At 43.4% G+C, this 14,812-nt stretch overlaps 1 long non-coding RNA gene across 10 annotated transcripts in view; it reads left to right on the top strand.

The window, feature by feature from the left end:
- The window catches only part of LOC148146456 (uncharacterized), a 931,882-nt gene that overhangs the window by 885,408 nt on the left and 31,662 nt on the right, over positions 1–14,812 (top strand). For 6 of the 10 annotated variants that reach the window (XR_015760828.1, XR_015760826.1, XR_015760824.1 and 3 more), the window contains exons 2-4: positions 5,460–5,542; positions 7,267–7,358; positions 8,262–8,348. This is a non-coding gene — a long non-coding RNA (uncharacterized LOC148146456). Of the gene's footprint in view, positions 1–2,677; positions 2,752–5,459; positions 5,543–7,266; positions 7,359–8,261; positions 8,349–12,082; positions 12,188–14,812 lie in introns of those variants that run through there. The other 4 variants (XR_015760830.1, XR_015760827.1, XR_015760831.1 and 1 more) reach the window with 2 other exon arrangements.

Genomic DNA, 14,812 nt, shown 5'->3' on the forward strand with positions numbered 1-14,812 from the left:
TTAGAGATTAATTTCAGATTTGGTACCATTCAGTGCAACATTTCAGTATGATATTTCTATATGTACCTAAAAGAGAAGTTGTCTAAAATTACAAGCTCTAGAATGATTATAGGATTAAACCTGAAATAAAGCTGGTGAACAAGAATGGCAAAGTAAAGTCCCATCAGTATCGCCTTGGGCAGTGTCAAGTAAGAATTTGAGAGCAGAGTTGCCACTTTGGTGTAATCTTCAGTCTGGCCAAATTGCAGCAAAAAGCTGTTCAATTTTATCTGCAAATTATTGAATGCAAAATCCTCCTTGCACAATAATGAGGCAGCATTTTGGGATGTCATTTTTAAAATATATTATTTTCAAAGTTACTCACAATTAAGAGCGATCATTCGGTGCTGTCTGCATAACACAGTATGAAAAGGAATTAACAGAAAAAAAAACATTATAACCCAAATTCAGAGTCACAAATTCATTGATTATTGCATGGCTCCAGCATTTATAAGTAATCTATTTTTAAAAATAAATACAGATACATTTACTAACTATATTGGAGTACAATCAAGTTTCTTACTGAACAGTGACAGGATTGGACAGAGTCCGCATGGATTTAAGAGAGGGGAATCATACTTAGCAAATCTACTGAAAAAACCTACAGAGTCGAATATTAAAGTAAGAAATTGCAGGACATTTAGAAAAGTTTATCATTATACATAGACTGGGGTTTGTGAAAGAGAAACTATATTTGACAAATTTGCGACAGTTCATTGAGGAGATAACAAGCAGGGCTGATAAAGGGTAATCCAATGATGTTCTGTGTTTGGATTTTAAAAATGCAAATGATAAGGTACTACATAAAAGTTAATTGCACAATTTAGGAGCTCATGGTATCGGGGTAATGTATTAGCATGGATTGGGGATTGGTTAAGCACACTGGCTGTTGCTGAGTCCTGACTTGCAGTGCTGTATACAATGATAGCTCCCATATTCAATAAAGGATAAACCACATCGGAGACTATTCAAAAAAGATTCACTTAGCTGCTTCGAGGACGAAAGGGTTGACCTATCAAGAATAGATTAGCAGGGGTGATCTTACGGAAACAAGATTCTGAGGAGCTTGAAAGGGTAGATGTTGACTAGATCTAGCACTAGTGAAGTCTCAAATCAGGGGACATTACATAAGGGAACATTCATTTTAGAAAAAGTAAAGATTTTTTTTCTCTCAGTGAATGGCTAGAATTTTCTCGCCCAAACAATTGTGAAAGTTAAATATGGGAGGGGAATGGTTGGGTTACTCTTCAGAGGGTTGTTCTGGCTTGTTGGGCTGAAGGGCCTGTTTCCACACATTAGGGAATCTATGATACTATCTCAAATTATTTTAAAAGAGGGCAGATAGATTTTTGAAATATTGAGCAGTTGAAGGCTATGTGGATCAAGCATAAAAGAGGTGTTGAGGTCTAGGTTGGCCAAGCCATGATCTGATAGAATGGGGGAACAAGCTGAAGGCGATGAATGCATTACTCCTGCTCCGATTCCTTGAGGCTCTATTTCATGTTTTTTTTGTTTCCAAAGAAGAGCGTGATACAATGTGCTAAAGATCTCAGATGTTGTGAAAAAGTGGTGTTTATGTACTGGTTCAGATGGCATTGATTCATCAATCACAGCTATACAGTCATGAGTAGGAAGGAAAACCCCTCCATGAATAAAGGAAATCTACTGCAGATCTCACACAAAGGGAGTCCTTCCCCTCAGTAAACTCTCCCATCACATTACCCAACATATCAGCTAAAGCAGGACACACTGCGCATGTTCTCGCCAACAAAGGGACTCCGGGTGATTGATGTCAGCACCGGACCAATGAAAGGACGGTGGGCGGAACTGGATGACCTAGCGGGATGTTGGTCCTCCAACCAATCAACGTGAATGAAGGGCGGAGCTAAATTAAACCATGTGATCACCCTCGCGCGCGGCGCAGAGTCGCTGTTATGAATGTTCGGGAAGTTATGGAGAGAAAGGATACGGTAAGGAAAGAAATAAACAGGGAAACGGGAGAAAAACTGTGTTGCTATGAGCGGAGAGGTTTTACAAACAAATTGTGCACGTCGGAAAACACAAATTTGAACGTCCCAGTCCCGTGTTTGCAGTAAATGGGGAATGGCCTCAGCGCGGCTGCAAGTCTGAGTGAGCGCCGCCATCTTTATTCGGGACAATGATTCACTGGACATGTGCGGAACCGCCATCTTTGTAGGGGGCAAGGTGCAGCCAGGCGCATGTGCGGCCTTTCTCTGGTATAGAGTCTTTGGGATCATAGCAGCCAATACTGCTCTGATTCACCTCTGGGCTCCCTCATCACCACTTTGTCAATATCTAGCTCCCTCAGTCTCGAACCATGGGTCTATTTTTGGTCTGTTTACTACTGTATTATTATTTTATAGACCCTTTACAAATGAGTTTTTCATTGCAGTCCAGCCCCTGACCATGTGCTGCTCGATTATCAGATTACTTTTTTCTTGAATATTTTTGACAGTCAAGAATTCTTTTTTCCAACCAGCAAGTGTATTTTCCTTCCATTTCTGACCTATCAAATTCTGCACCATTTTCATTCCCTGTAATCCTTTTGCACTCCCTGAAACATCAACTGTGTTTCTCCTTCCACAGATACCAGTGATTAATGCCAAAGCCCTGTTGCTTGTGGAGAGGGTGATGTTTGACTTACTTGTACAGCTGCAGTTTGTGTGGTGAAGGTGCTCTCACAGTGTGGTTGTAAGAGACATTACAGAGTATTCATTACAGCAACAGTGATGATTTGAAAATAATGTCAAATCAACAACAGTTTGTATTTTTATTATCATGCTTATAATTTCACAAAAATACTATTGAGAACTTTAGACATAAGGCCAGAGTTGGAGATATTAGGTCAGGTGACCAAAAGCAGGTTTTGAGGGATGTCTTAAAGGTGGAAAGCAGACCTGTGAGATTTTGGTTGCGAATTTCAGACAATGCTGCTTCAGCAACTGTAGAAACAGCCACACAGATGAAGTAATGAATTAACAAATGGTTGGGAGTCTCAAAGAAAATGGGTTTTCGAGGTCTCAAAGTGTGTGTGGTGCAGGGAGCTAGGGATTATCACAGCCAGGAATTAAATCAAGTGTGAGAAATTTAAATTGAGGGATATTGGCCACATGCTGGCAGGTGAGACTAGATTGGGTTGGGATATCTGGTTGGCATGGATGGATTGGACCGAAGGGTCTGTTTCCATGCTGTACATCTCTATGACTCTGTGTTGTTGCTTATGAATAGGAGACTTTTGATGAATCAACAAGCAGATATTTAGATGTTCTTGAGATTACAGGGAGGTTGAATGTGGGAAGCTGGCCAGGGAGTGAATTTGGATAATGAAGTCTAGAGATAACACAAGGTGGATGAAAGTATATGAGCTGAGACAAGGGTGAAATCAGCTAGAAATAGTGATCTTGGAGTGGTACTGAGCTATCACCCTCACCTCACCTCTGGGATTCAGCTGGTTGTCAGGTTGTGAATCAGGGCTGTAACACAATCGGGAGCTGAGTGGCCCTGGTGGAGCCTAAAGTGAGTGTCGCTCAGCTGACTGTTGCGGAGCAGCTGTTGCTTGGTAGCCCTGGTGATGACATCTCCCATCACTTTACTGCTGATCGAGTGTGGACTGATAGAGGGAATTTTCCTGGGTTGGATTGCCCTGTGTTGTTGTGTTGAACATCCCTGGGCAATGTTCCACATTGTCGGTAGATGCCAGTGCTGGAGCGGTACGTGACTTGGTGGGTGGCAAGTTCTGGAGCACAAACCATCAGTATTATTGCCAGAATATTGTCAGGGCCCGTAACCTTTGCACTACTTAACCATTTCTTGATGTTATTCAAACTGAATCGAACTGGCTTAAAACTCACATCTGTGATGTTAGAAACCACTGGAGAAGGCTGAGATGGATCATCCCACTTTGCAGTTCTGGCTGAAGATTGCTGCAAATGCTGTCATCTAATCTGGTGCATGGGTGTGTGAGGCTCCTCCATCAGTAAGGGTGGGGATATCTGTGATGCTTCCTCCAGTGAGTTGTTTAATTGTCCATCACCGTTCACAACTCGGTGTGGCAGAACTGCAGAGCTCCGATCTGTTCCATTGGATGTAGGATCACTTAGCTCTGTTGCTTGCTGCTGATGCTGTTTGATATGCAGGTAATTCTGTTTGATAGCTTCACCAGATTAGCACTTCATTTTTAGGACTACCTGGTGCTGCTCATGGCAAGCCCTCCTTTACTGTCCATTGTGATGGGTGAGTGCAGGATGTACAAACCCATGAGATTACAGATTGTGCTGGAGTACAGTTCTGCTGCTGTTGATGTCCCACAGTACCTCCATAGATACCCTGTTTGAGATCCTACATCTCTTTGAAGTCTGTCCCATTTAGAACGGTGATAGTGCCACTCAACACAGCGGAGGTTTTCTCAACTTTAAGGCAAGGCATTGTCTCCAAAAGGAACATGTGATGGTCGTTCTTACCGATAACTATCATGGCCAGGCGTATCTGCAGCTGGTCAATTCATAACAATGAGACCAAGTATGTTTTTTTCCCCCTCTTGTTGGTTCCCACACCACCCGCTGCAGACTCAGTTGAGCAGCTATGTCCTTTAGGACCTGACCAGCTCAGTCAGTAATTCTGTTGCAGAGCCAGTCTCGATTGTGGACATTGAAATCCTGTACCCAGAGTACGTTTGACACCATTTTGTTGCCTCAGTGCTTCCTCCAAATATTGTTCAACATGAAGGAGAAGTGATTAATCAGCCAAGGGAGGACGGGACGTGGTAATCAGCAGGAGCCATGAGACTCCCAGGGCGAATCCTCCCTGTCTGTACACCACTGTGCCACCACCTCTGTCTGGTCTGGTGGGACAGGACATATCCAGAGATTTTAGGAGAAATTGAAGACTGCAGATGCTGGAGGTCAGAGTCGAGAGTGTGGTGCTGGAAAAGCACACCAGATCAGACTGATGAAGGGCTGAGGCTCAAAACGTCGATTCTCCTGCTCCTCTGATGCTGCCTGACTGTTGTGCTTTTCCAGCACCACACTCTCGATATCTAGGATGGTGATGGTGGTGTCTGGTCATTGTCTGTAAGGGATGATTCCGTGAATATGACTATGTCAGGCTGCTTCTTGACTAGTCTGAGGTACAGCTCTCCACATTTTGGCATCAAAAACCATATGTTAGTGAGGAGGACATTGCACCATCGAGAGGGCTGATTCTGTGGTTGTAATTTCTGGTGCCTTGTTAGATGCCACATGGTCCATCCAGTTTCATTCCTGTGTTGAGACTTTGCAGTGATTAGTACAGTGAGCAGCTGGATGGGCTGCTGTCAGGTTGGCAGGATTTTTTTTACCATTGACAATGGTTTCATGGAAATCAGGAGATTCCTAATTCCAGTTATTTTCTCGTGAATTCAGATTCTACCATCTGCCAAGATGGGATTCGAACCAGGACTTCAGTCGTTTGTTTTAATATTCTGGATAAAAGCTAAATACATCAGGTTTGTTCACTCATTTTAAATATCACTAACCCTGGATTTGTTTCTTGTAAACATTGTCCATCATCCTGTCTCCTCTATCCTCCCCTCCAATAACATGAGTGAGGAACACATGGAGTTTCTCTGTCACCATGACTGAGATAATCCGATCTGCTGCTTCCCTCCCTCCCACTAGCCCACTGAGCCAAACTGCCTCACGTGGTGTTCCTGGTTTTTGTCCTAAACCGACATCGTTCTCCAGTCTCTTGTTAAGCCTTATCAGAGCTCATCTTTACAATTTACCCAAAGCTTGCTAAATCACAGACTTTCCAACACTCTGTCTCCTCCTCCTCCTCACCGATTCACAGATATTGTTCCTTGTTCTGTCTGTCTGTCTTTTCTGGTTATGCCCTTCTCTCCCCTTCTTTGAAAAACTTCCTTTTGACCTCACGGTTTTTGGAAAATCCTGCTCCATTTCCACTCTCTCTTTCCTTTCTGAATTCCTTGCATTTGGTGTCCCTCCAGTATCTATCCTTGCTCTCTCCTGTATCTCACCTACATACTGCCAGGAGTTGACATTGTGAAAAAGCACCATGTTAGGTTTCACATGTACACTGACACTGTCCAGCTCTCCCTCCCCACCATCCCTCTCCATTGTTCCACTGTTACTCAGTTACCAAACTGCTTATCACATTCCCACTACTCGATTAGCTGCAGTTTCCTCCAATGAAACATTGTAACGGTTAAACCCATTGCCTTCAGTTGTTATTCCAAATTCCTTTCTCTTACTGCTGAGCCTCTCCCTCTCCCTGGTAACTGTCTGAGGCAGAAATACGTTCTTCACAATATTGCTGTTATATCTGACCCCAAGGTGACCTTCTGATCAGACATCTGCACAATCCCAAACACCAGGGAATTCCAATCTCTTAAACATTGTTTGTCTCCTCCTCACCCCAGCTCCATTGCTACTGAAACCCCTTACCCGCCTCTGTGTCGCCTTAAACTTGACAAATCTGAAGCAGAACCCTTGATTCCGCGACTGACCCAGAATCTGGTTCCAGACTCCCTTTTCAGCATTAACACTCGGAAACATCCACTCACTATTTATCCTGTCAAACCCCTTAAGAATCCCATCTGTCTCAATGAGATCACCTCTCTTTCTCCAAAATCCAGTGAGTAGAGTCTCAACCTGTTCAGCCTTTATTTAAAAGATAATCCCTCCAAACCAGGGATCATCCCAGTGAATCTTCCCTGCTGAAAAATGTGTTGCTGGAAAAGCACAGCAGGTCAGGCAGCATCCAAGGAGCAGGAGAATCAATGTTTCGGGCATAAGCCCTTCTTCAGCTTATGCCCAAAACGTTGATTCTCCTTCTGCTTGGATGCTGCCTGACCTGCTGCGCTTTTCCAGCAACACATTTTTCAGCTCTGATTTCCAGCATCTGCAGTCCGCACTTTCTACTAGTGAATCTTCCCTGAAATGCCTCCAATAAAGTGACACATTTCCTTATCTAAAGGGACCAAAACTGCTCACTTTACTCCAGATATGGTGGTCTCACCACCACTTCCTCACGTTACTCTCAGGTATATACTCCAAACTCTCATACTGAAAACCCTCTAAACAAAACATTCCATTCCCCTTCCTGATGACCTGTTGTAACTATGTACAGTAATCCTGCACCAGGAGGAGGGGATGGTGTGGGTTTCTAACTTGAAATGAGAGTGACAGATTTTATAAACTTGTATTACAGGATATTACAGGTGGACATTCAGATGGTAATCTCAGTAAATGTTCTGCCAAACTCTGAATTACTCAGTACATCAGGACCTGGATATTCGCATTGTGAGTATTGCGTTCCAGATCAATCCCTTTTGCTGCTTAAAAATTCTCCTTTGAATCATCACATTCTCTCAAAAGGTCTCCCCAAACCATCATGTGTTATGTAATCCTTTTACAATGATGTGATGAGTGTAAGGTTTATTATTCGAATGTGTAATTTTTGTACAAGGATGCCTCAGAGAGAGAGCAGAATATTTTTAAAGGGGAGAGTAACCATTTTGAGGGGAGGCTGTTGTTTATTGGTATCAATGACATAGGAATAGAAGAGTTCACATTGTTGGATCATTCAAATCTCTTGTGGGGTAGAATTGACCTTCATCAGAAGGATGGATTGTACCTGCACTGAAAGGGAAGAGTTGCTAGTGCTATTCAGGAGGCATTAAACCAGTGAAGGAATGGAGGTAAACTCAAAAGAGTGAGGAAAGAGCCAAGTCTGAGGCTGGTACAGTTCAGGCGTCAAACAGTCAAGGCAGGCAAGGGCAAGGCACAGAATGAGGTAGGACTGAGCAGTTACACTGCATTTATTTCAATGCAGGAGGCCCGATAGGTCAGGCAGAGGAGCTCCGGGTATGGTTTTGAACATGGCACTGGGATATTACAGCAATTACAGAGGTATGACTTAGGAATGGTTAGGACCAGCAGCTTAATGTTCCAAGGTATAGATGCTATAGCAAGGATAGAAAGGGGGCAACAGAGCAGGGGGGTGAGATGGTTTTGATGAGGGATAACATTATGGCTGGGCTTCAGGAGGATAATCCTGGAAGTACATCCAGGCAAGTTGTACAGGTGGAACTGAGAAATAAATAGTCAGCCGGGAATTGAGAAGCAAATTTACTAACAGATCACTTATCTGTAAGAATAGTATGATTGTATACAAGACTTGACCTTTTTTTAATTCATTCACAGGATGAGGGTGTCACTGGCTGGGCCTCAAGGGCAGTTAAGATTCAACCACGTTGCTGTGGGTCTGGAGTCACATGTAGGTCAGACCAGGTAAGGATGGCAGATTCCTTCCCTGAAGGATATTAGTGAATATCATGGTTTTTTTTTTTGCAACAATCAACAATGGATTCATGGTCTTTAATAGATTCTTACTTCCAAATTTTTATTGAATTCACATTCCACTGTCTGCTGTGACGGGATCCAAACTCTGAACCCCAGAACGTTATCTGGGTGTCTGGATTATCCATCTAGTGATAGTATCACTAGACCATTGGGCAGCGTGAGTGACTGAGGTATCAGTGGGGCAGCACATCAGCACCAAATATCCCATGGTCTCTGTGGAACATAGAAAGGGCTGGGGAGGGAAATATATGCCTGGTGGTGGGGTCTGACTGTAGGTAGCGGAAATTGCAGAGGTTAATGCGCTGTATCTGGAGATTCGTAGGGTGGCAGGTGAGGACCGGTGGGTTATATTCTTATTGTGGTTGGAGGGGTGGGGGGAAGGTGGAGGTACGGGAAATGGAGGATATGCATTGGAGGGAATTTTTGATCACGTGAGAGGGAAATGCAGTCCTTGAAATAGGAATCCTTTCTGGGATGTCCTGGAGTGGAATTGCTTCTCCTGGAAGCAGATATGGCAGAGGCGGAGGAATTGGGAGTACAGGTTCATGTTTTTACAGGAATATACTCAAGGGAAATCAGATGAGCAAAAAGGGAACATGAAATATCTCTAGGAAATGGTTTAAGTAGAATCCAAAGCGATTCTACAAATATATCAAGGATAAAAGAAAAAACAGACAAAGAATACAACTTCTTAAAGACCAAGAAGGCCATCTGTGGAACAACAGGAGTTGGGAGAGATACTATGCTACTCTTTTCTGGAGAGTTTGGAGAACTTGATAGTTAACAACAGTGATAACTTGAAAAGTGTCCATGTTACAGAGGAGGTGGTACTGGATGTCTTAAATGGCATCAAGGTGGATAAATCTCTGGGTCCTGATCAGGTGCATCCCAGAAATTTGTGGAAAGCTAGGAAAGCAGTGCCCCTCCCTGAGGTATTTATATCATCGTTTGTGACAGGTGAGGTGCTGGAAGACAGGTGTTGTTATTTTAAAAAGGTGGTAAGGAAAGGCCAGGGAACAAGAGAACAGGCAGCCTGAAGTCAGTGGTAGGCAAGTTGTTGGAAGGGATTCTGAGGGATAGGATTTACATGTATTTGGAAAGACCAGGAAAGATTAAGGATAGTCAACATGACTTTGTGTGAGTAATTCTCTCTTTCTAACTTGATTGAGTTTTTTTGAAGATGTGACAAAGATGATTGATGAAGGCAGACTGTGGACGTTGTCTATGTGGACACTGAACGATGTTCCACAAAGCAGACTGGTTAGCAAGGTTAGATAACATGGAATGTTGGGAGAACTAGCCATTTGGATACAAAACTGGCTTGAAGGTAGGAGGCAGAGGGTGGTGATGGAGGGTTGCTTTGCGGACTGGAGGCGTGTCAGCAGCAGTGTGCTGCAGGAATGGATATTCGGTCCTCAAATAAATGACTTGGATGTGAATATATGAGATATAGTCAGTGGTTTTACAGAAGACACCAAAATTGGAGGTGTCGTGGACAGCGAAGAAGGTTAGTTCAGATTACAACAGGATCTTGATCAGATGGGCCATTGGAGCAAAGAATGGCAGACGGTGTTCAATTTAGACAAATGCGAGGTGCTGCATTTTGGAAAGGCAAATCAGGGCAGGATTTATACACTTAATGGTAAAGTCCTTCGCAGTGTTGCTGAACAAAGAGACCATGGAGTTCAGATTCATTGTTCGTTGTAAGTAGAGTCGCAGATAGGCAGACTAGTGAAGGTGGTGTTTGGTATGCTTATATTTATTGGTCGATGCATTGAATACAGAAGCTGGGGCATCATATTGTGGCTGGACAGGACATTGATTAAGCCATTTCAGGAATTCTGTTTTAAGTTCAAAATCCCCTGTTCTGGGAAGGATGTTCTGAATCTTGAAAGAGTTCAGACAAGATTGACAAAGACTTTGCCAGGGTTGGAGGATTTGGGCTACAAGGAGAGGCTGGGGGTAATTTCCCTGGAGAGTCAAAGACTGAGAGGTGACTTCATGTAGATTTGTAAAATCATGAGGGGCATGGATAAGGTGAACAGCCAGGGTCTTTCCCCCCCAGGTTAGGTGGTTCCAAAACAAGATCACATGGGCTTAAGTCAAGAGAGCAAAGATTTAAAAGGGATCTGAGGAGCAAAGTTTTCAAGCTGGGTGTGGTGTGTGTATTGGATGAGCTGCCAGATGAAGTAGTGGAGGCTGATACAATTACAACATTTGAAAGGCATCTGATTGGGTAATGAATAGGAAGGGTTTCGAGGGATAGGGATCAATAGCTGGGAATAGGATTCCATTAGTTTAGGATTCCTAGTTGGCATGGACAAATTGGACCAAAGGTCTGTTTCTGTGCTGTACATCTCTATGACACGAATAAATGAAAATAAGATGTGTTCCTCTTTTGTAGAAAGCTAGCAGAAGCACAGATAATTGTATTTGGAGCTGAGAAGGTTAAGCAGTGAGTTTGACCAGCTGCAAATTTGTGTCCAGGATATTTAATTTGCAGAGAGAAGGGAATTGTTAACAATGTCACAATTTTTGTAACTATTTTCAGGTAATTGGCAAATAATATGTGAACATGTGAACATTATTTTATTCAGTAAGGTCTGAGCATCTGGAACAGTCTGATTGGCAGCTGGACACAGACTCAGCAGTTATTCATAAACAGATTTGGAATTTTACTTTTTAGGGGAAGATTTGGGGGGCTATGGGCAAATGGGAAGGGAATTGGGACAGATGTGCAGCATCTCCAGAGGGAGAGAGTACAGTCCCAACGGGCTGAATAGCCCCCAGCCCCTGTGCTCTGTGATACTGCACCATGCACTGAATGATGAACCTCATCCCATGGCAGATAGAGGGAGGATCCCACTACTCACCTCACAATGGGTCTCGTGTGATTGATGTCAGCGCAGGCCAATAGGGGGCAGAGGGCCGTACTGGAGGACCAGGTCGTACCAGTTTGTCTTCCAACCAATCGGAGTGAATGAGGGCATCCTCAAGGCTGGAACTAAAGAAAGGCACATATCGCAGAGATTTGAGAAACTGGAGGACATGAGATAGGGAGCGTTCTGTGGCTGGTGAGGAATTATATAAATAAGGAAGAGTTGTGAGGCTGGATGAGGTGACAGTGATCGGGAGAGTTGAGGATGGAGGAATTTAGAGTTAGTAAGGGTTAGAGTCATCATGTTATACAGCAAGGAAACAGGCCCTGAGGTCCAACCAGTCCATGCCAACCATAATTACAAACTGAACGAATTGTACCTGCCTCCGCTTGGTCCACATCCATCCAAATACTTCCTATTTATGTACTTATCTGAATGTCTTTTAAATATTGTAATTGTATTCACAGCTACCACTTCCTCTGAAAATTCATTCCACATGTATATATTTTTTTAAAACCCTCATGTCTTTTCTCAAACCTTTCTCATTTCTTCTCAAAATGGATGCACCCGAGTTTTGAATCCCCCTCTCCCACCTTATCTACACTCTTTTTTTCTGATTTTATAAACCTATAATAAGGTCACCCCTCAACCTTGTGCATGCCAGTGAAAAAAATTCCCAGCCTATCCAGCCTCTCCTTAGAACACAATCCCTCCATTCATGGCAACATGCTGGTAAATCTCTTCTGAACCTGCTCCAATTTAATAATATCCTTCCTATAACAGCACAACCAGAACTGGACAGAGTATTCCAGAAGAGGCCTTTCCAACGTCCTGTACATCCTCAACATAACGTCCTAACTCCTGTATTCAAAGGTCTGAACAATGAAGGTAAGTGTGCTAAGCACCTTCTTAACCACCCTGTCTACATGTGACACAAACTTCCAAGATGTGAAGCCCTCGGTGTTTTCGTTCCCATATCACTACTCAAGGCCCTACTTTTATTGAGTGTAAGTCCTACCCTCGTTTGTTTTGTCAGGATGTAATATTTTGCATTTATTCCAATCCAAAAGTCCTTCAAGTATAAAGCCAGTAGGAGTATAATTAAGAGGGAAATCAGGAGGCAAAAAGGGGACGTGAGGTAGCTTTGGCGAATAGGGTTAAGGATAATCCAAAGGGCTTTTATAAATACATTAAGAACAAAAGGCTAACTAGGAGAAAATAGAGATCAGCAAGGCAGTCTTTGTGTGGGGCTTCAGGTGATGGGCGAGATAGGGAAACAAGTACTTTGCATCAGTGTTTACTGTGAAGAAGTACATGGGCGATATAGAATGTGGGGAAATAAATGGTGACATCTTGAAAAATGTCCATATTACAGAGGAGGAGGTGCTGGATGAGTGGCTAAGGAGCTGGTGCAGGGGAAAATGATTCACATTTTTGGATCATTGTGATCTCCTCTGGAGTAGAGTTGACCTGCATAAGAAGGATGGATTGTATCTGATTTGGAAGGTGTCTAATATCTGGGCAGGGAGATTTGTTAATGCCACTCAGGAGGCATTAAACCAGTGAGGGAGTGGGTGTGATTGCAAATAGATAGTGAGAAAAGAGGTATGTCTGAGGCTGGTACAGTTCTGAGGTCAAATAGTCAAGGCAGGCAAGGGCAAAGCAGAGGATGAGGTCAGACTGAGCAGTTACACTGCATTTATTTCAATGCAAGAGGCCTGACAGGGAAGGCAGATGGGCTTAGGTTATGGTTTTGAACATGGCACTGGGATATTATGGGTATTACAGAAACGTGGCTCAGGGATGGATAGGACTGGCAGCTTAATGTTTCAGAGTATAGATGCTATAGGAAGAATAGAAACGGGGCCAAGAGAGGAGGGGGAGTAGCGTTTTTTATTAGGGATAGCATTATGTTTGTGCTTAGGGAATATATTCATGGGAGTACGCCCAGTGAAGTTATTTGGGTGGAACTGGGAAATAAGAAAGGGATGATCACCTTATTGGGGTTGTCTGCGTGGATTTCATCCGGGTTCTCTGGTTTCCTCCCACTGTGCAACAATGTGCAGGGTAGATTGGATTATCCAGGCTGAATTTCCCGTAGTGTTCGGGGATGTGTAGGTTGGGTGGCCCTGGAAAATGCAACGTTACAGGGGGAGGTTAGGAGGCTCTGAGCGTCAGTATCGATGTGATGGGCTGAATGGTCTCATTCCACACTGTTGGGATTCTGGGATTCTCTGATAATTCTACTAGTTTTAAAATAGTTACAGAAAATAATAGACCAGATTGTCCAATTTAGAAACTTAACTTTTCAAAGGTCAATTTTGATGGCACAAGGCAAAAACTTTCATCTGACCCCTCAAACCTGCTCTGCCATTCAATAAGATCAGGGTTGATCTTTTCATGGCCTCAGCTCCACATTCCTGCTCTCTCACCATAATCCTTAATCCTTTCCTGTTCACAAATCTACCTTTTGCCTTAAAGGCAAATAAAGTTGATAGCTCAACTGCTTCACTCAGCAGGGAATTCCACAGATTCACAACCCTTTAGCTGAAGAAGTTACTCCTAAACTCAGTCCTAAATCTGCTCCACCTTATTTTGATGCTATGTTCTCTAGTTTCACCCACGCCTGGTGAAAATAAACTCCCTGCTTCTATCTTACTTACTCCCTTCATAATTTTGTTTTTTTACCCCATCCAACCTCCCATTCTTCTAAATTACAATGAATATAGAACCAGTTTTCTCAATCTCTCCACATACACCAACCCTCTCAACTCCAGGCCCAAACTAGTGACCCTCCTCTGCACCCCCTCCAGTGCTAGTACATCCTTGCTGAAGGAAGGAGACCAAACCTGTACCCAGTACTCCAGGTGTGGCCTCCCCAGCACTCTGTACAGCTGCAGCATAACCATCCCTCGAGCAAGGAAGCACAATATTCCCTTCACTGTCTTAATTACCTGCTGCACCTGCAAACCAACTTCCTGTGATTCATGCAGAAGGACACCCAGCTCCCTCTGTACAGCAGCATGCTGCAAGTTTTCACCATTTCATCATCCAGTTTGCTGTGAGTTCGACCAAAATGGATGACCCCACATTTCCCAACATTGTCCTCCATCTGCCAGATCCTTACCCACTCACTCAACCTATCTGTATCCTTGTGCAGACTTACGGTGGCCTCTGCACACATTGCTCTACCTCATCTTTGTATCAAATCTGAACTCTGACACCGTACACTTGGTCCTCAACTCCAAAACATTTGTGTAAATTGTAAACAGTTGTAGTGCCAATACTAATCCAAACACCCGTTTATCCCCATTCTTTACTTTTTGTTGGTTAACCCATCCTATATCCATGCTAATACATTACCCGTAACGCCGTGCAGCCTTTATCTTATACAGCAGCCTTTCATGTGGCAACTTGTCGATTACTTTCTGGAAATCCAGATACACCACATCCACTGGGTCCCCCTTGTCCAACGCATTTGTGATGTCCTCAAATAGTTCAAGTAAATGCGTT

The sequence above is a fragment of the Chiloscyllium plagiosum genome, unplaced genomic scaffold (genome assembly GCF_037043375.1).
Source record: "Chiloscyllium plagiosum isolate Xiang-an unplaced genomic scaffold, Cpla_swu_hap1 HiC_scaffold_21, whole genome shotgun sequence".
NCBI classification, from domain to species: Eukaryota; Metazoa; Chordata; class Chondrichthyes; order Orectolobiformes; family Hemiscylliidae; genus Chiloscyllium; species Chiloscyllium plagiosum.